Raw genomic sequence first — 5,077 nt, forward strand, 5'->3', positions numbered from 1 at the left:
TATACATACACTCATATATATATATATATATATATATATATATATATATATATATATATATATATATATATATATATGATATATATATATATATATATATATATCGTAAAAGGCGACTAAAAGGGCTAAGTGAGGGTTAGTGCCCTCCCCGGAAAACAACTAACTAAAAATGACAAACAATAAGCCTCGGACAAGGACTAACCAAAAGATGCATTTAATTCAAGGACCGGAAAAGGACATGGTTATCAGAACTTGGAATGTAAGGGGAGCGAATGATGAGGTGAAAGAGTAGAGAGAGATTGTCCAGGTGCTTTGAGGGTTCGAAAGCTGATGTGTATGTGGAATAACTGAAACGAAATGGAGAGGAGAGTGTGAGAGAATGGGAGTATGGATGGGGTATATGTGCAGGAGAAAGATAATGAGAGGGGAAAAGGAGTACAGATAGTTGTGAGTAAAAGATGGAAGAAGAAGAAAGTATAAGAGAGTATGGATCAAAGGTCAAGGATCGTGGGCAGATTGAAAGTTGGAATACAAATGTATTGATTGTGTGTGTATGCTCCAACGCAAGATCGTAAAGCAGAGTGAGGGAAGAGTTCTGGATAAATGTGGAAGTGTGCATGGAAAAGTTTGGAAGGAATGAGAGTGTTTTTGATCGCAGGGATATGAATTGTAAAGTAGGAATGTGAAGGTGGATGGAATAGTTGGCAATGAGTGGGGTGTGCCTTCATTAGAGTAGATGAGAATGGTAGTGTTTTAGTGGACATTTGTGCTGGGAGGGGGTTGGTGGATAGCCATTACCTCTTCAGGCACAAGATGATCTACAGGTATACATGGCGAGTGTGATGAGAAGGGTAGGTGATGAACTGAATGAAAGGAAGGATATGATTGATTATGTGTGTGTGGATGAAAGGATGCGAAAATGTGTAATGGATGCAAGAGCTTATAGAGGTTGAGGAAGTGGACTTTCTGACCACTACTTGGTGGTGGCCAGAATGAAGGTCCAATTAGGATGGAGAAATAGAAGAAGGGAGGGACGGGAAGAAGGAGTATTTGTAAGGAGAGTGGAAAGGTTACAAGAGGATGAGAAAAAGACAGAGTACAAGAGAGAAGTGGAGGAACGATTGGGCAAATATGAATTGGAGCAGATGGGGGACGTGGAAGATGTGTGCAGGATACTTACAGAAGAATTATGAGCAGCATGTGATGTGGTGTGTGGGATGAAGACAAGATGGAGAGGGGTGCAAGGAACAGTGTGGTGGAATGAGGAGGTGAGACAGGCTGTGGCACAAAAGAAGAAAGCATACAATGAATGGATGAGAAATAGGGATGTGGAAGAAGTTGAGAGGTGGAAGAGAGAGTTATATGTAGAAAGAAAGAGAGAGGTGAAAAGATTAGTAAGAGAGAGTAAGAAGAAAGCGGATGAGGAATTTGGAAGGAACTTGAGTGTAAAGTGGAGGGACTGTAAGAAAATGTTCTGGAAAGAGGTGAAAAGAGTAAGACAGGGTGGAAGTGGAGTTAGCAGGGAAGTGAAAGATAAAAATGGTAGATTACTAGTGATGGGAGAAAAAGTGAGCAGATGGAGAGAACACTTTAAGGAATTGTTGAACATACAGGATGGAAGTAATGCGAGTATAAGTGGCTGATGAATGGCTGGGAGGAGGAGGGAGGTGAGAAGACAGGAAGAAATCAGTAGGATAGAAGTTGTGGAAGCAATGAAGAAAGTTAAATTGGGAAAAGCCTCAGGAATTGATGGAGTGTGTGGTGAAATGCTGCAGTATGGGGGAGAGATAGTAGTAGAATGGAAGTGGAAAATGTGCAGATTGGCCTGGGAGGAAGGTAGAGTCCCGGAGGATTGGAAGTCAGTATAATTATTCCCTTGTACAAAGGAAAAGGGGAAAAAGAAGTGTGTGGTAATCATAGGGGCATCTGTCTTAGTATAAAAGGAAAAGTATATGGTAGGATACTTATTGACAGAGTTAGAGAAATAACAAAGGAATTAGTTAGAGAAGAACAGGGAGGCTTTAGGAAGGAAAGAGGTTGTGTAGATCAGATATTCATTCTTAGATCTTTACTGGAAAAGTTTCTAGAGAAGGGGGAGAAGTTGTATGCGGCTTTCTTGGATTTGGAGAAAGCATATGACAGGGTGGATAGACAAGGATTGTGGAAAGTATTAAGAATATATGGAGTAGATGGGAAGTTGTTGAATGCTGTGAAGAGTATGTATGATGGTGCTAAGGCTGCAGTGCATGTGGATGGTGAACTGAGTGAGTTTTTCTCTTTGAAGGTTGGGTTGAAACATGGATGTGTCATGTCTCCATGGTTGTTCAATCTGTACATGGATGGGGTAATAAAAAAGGTACAAGGTAGGGTAGTGGATGTTGGAGTGGCCCTGGTGAGAGAGGGTAGTGTTTGGAAACTCCATGTGTTGTTGAGTGAAGACGAAGGGGAGCTGCAAGGCTTGGTAGATGAGTTTGGGAGAGTGTGTAAGAAACGGAATCTAAAGATGAATGTAGGGAAGAGTAAAGTGATGGTCTTTGAGAGAGGTGAAGTCAGTGAATGTACAGCGAGGTTGGATGGTGAGGAAACGGAAAATGTGAGTACGTTTAAGTACTTGGGTAGTGTGATGAGTAAGGATAGAGGTTTGGAGGGTGAAGTGCTTGAAAGGGTACAGCAGGGAAGAAAGGTTGCTGGTTCCTTGAAAGCAGTGATAAGAAGCAGGGAAATGAGCATGGAAGTGAAAAAGTTACTACATGACAGTATTGTGATACCAACTCTAAAGTATGGAATGAAGCTTGGACGTTGTTGGAAGGACATAAGTCAAGAGTAATAGCAGTGGAAATGAGTTATTTAAGAGGAGCCTGTGGAGTCACATAGAGAGACAGGCTGACGAATGAGAATATAATGGAGCGTTGTGGTGTGGATGTGGACGTGATAGGAAGCGTTAGGAGGAATACACTGAGGTGAAGCCCAATAAGCGGAGAGGATGGAGGGTGAAAGACTGACGAAGAGAGTGGCGGGAGTGAGGTGGAGGGGGAAGATGGAGGGGGAGGCCGAGGATGAGATGGCGGATGGGGTGGAGATGAATACAGAGAAGGGCGGGGGGGTGAGTTGGGAGCGGGGCAGTGAAATGGCGGGGGACAGGGCGATGTGGAGGCGATTTGTTTGTGGCCACCCCGAACGGGATTGAGGCATCTGGTAGTAGATAGATAGTATATAGTGGTAGGTGGGATGCTCACCATCCACTCACTCAATGTAGTGCTGCTCTCGGGTGTCCGCCCTTTCCTCTCCTCCATCCTTCTTTCCTTCCATCCTCTTCAGTCTTTCTTTCCTCCATTCTTTCCTCGTCCTTCTCCGTAGTTCATTTTGTGACTCTCACACTTCCTTTTCTTTCATTCCTTCCTTCGTTCCTCTTCGTTCAGCTTGTAGACTTTACACTGAGTGATATTAATGGTCTCCTGTACTTCAGGAAACCATTTACTACGCTGAGTGGTAACCATATAACCAAATCATGGCGCCTGGTGGTTTAGTTGGTAATTACGGCGCTCTAGTTGGATTGAGCTGATGAAAGTTTATATCCAAGGGATGGATGGGGTTTATTGTTCACGTAATGTCACTCAAGTATGAGTGAGGCTGGTCACTCATCTTAAATGCCAGGACCAACTTGCTAGCCCCGGGATCCTACGCTCCTCATGGGGCAACGTAGGATTGGATGATTTTATATATATATATATATATATATATATATATATATATATATATATATATATATATATATATATATTAGAGAGAGAGAGAGAGAGAGAGATTCTCCAGACAATCCTGACAGACTCGCATCAAATTCTTGGTGGTTGTAGCGCACTCACAGCTATTCTAGTGGGGGTCTTAGCTACTCCTAGCTACTCTTGGCTACTCTTGGCTATTCGTGGCTACTCGTAGACTTTTACGGACCATTTGGTTCGGCTATGAGTTGTGACTCTTAGCCACTCATTGAGCCGCCCTAGGGAACTCTTAGCAATGCGTAGGCCATGTGTAGCTACTTGTAGCGCCCACCCGGCGCACTCCTAAAGGGTTGGATTCTTGGAAAATTGACAAGAATCCGCGAAGAGCTTGAACTCTTGGCGACTCTTCGTCCGACTCCTGAATGTGTGAAAGCCCCTTTCTGTGTGATGGAGAGAGCGGAATGAAGTACTTGTTGGAGAGATGGAAGACGACATGGATGAGTGAAACTGTGCCAACAGAGTGGAAAATGGCTGTGATTCTACCCATCCATCCATCCATCATCCAATCCTTCGTTGCCCCATGAGGAGCGTAGAGCCAGAGGCTAGGCAAGTTGGTCCTGACATTTAAGATGAGTGACCAGCCTCACTCATCCCTGAGTGGCAAGACGTGAGCAATAAACCCCAAACACCCGTTGGATATAAACCTTCACCGGCTCAATACGATTGGAGCGCCGTAATTACCAGCTAAACCATCAGGCTCCATAATTTGGTTATATGATTACCACCCAGCATAGCAAATGATTTCCTGGTGTACAGGAAACCATTTTGCTTGTCACTCAATGTAGAGTCGCTCCAAGGCAGGAGGAAGAGGAAAGAATAAAGGAAAGAAAGACAGAAGAGGGAGTGTAAAGTCACCCGTAGGCAGAAGGACGAGGAAAGAATGAAGGAATGACAGACAGAAGAGGATGGAAGGAGAGAAGGATGGAGGAGAAGAAAGGGCAGACACCTGAGAGCAGCACTACATCAAGTGAGTGGATTGTACCAGTGTACAAAAATAAAGGCGAGCGAAGTGAGTGCAAGAATTATCGTGGCATAAGTTTATTCAGTGAAACAGGGAAGGTGTATGGAAAAATTATTATAGAGACAGTAAGAGAGATAACCAGAAGTTCTAGTGAGTGATGAACAGGGAGGCTATAGGACTGGCAGAGGATGTGTGGATCAAATATTTGCACTGAGACAGATAGTAGAGAAAGCATGTGAGAAGGACTGTAAGGTGCTTATGGCATTCGTGGATCTGGAAAAAGCATACGACAAAGTGGACAGAGAAGGATGGTGGAAGGTTTTGTTCACGTAAGATG

Source organism: Coenobita brevimanus, chromosome 44 (genome assembly GCF_032717465.1).
Source record: "Coenobita brevimanus isolate Jiangsu-jjx chromosome 44, ASM3271746v2, whole genome shotgun sequence".
In the NCBI taxonomy this organism is placed as follows: Eukaryota; Metazoa; Arthropoda; class Malacostraca; order Decapoda; family Coenobitidae; genus Coenobita; species Coenobita brevimanus.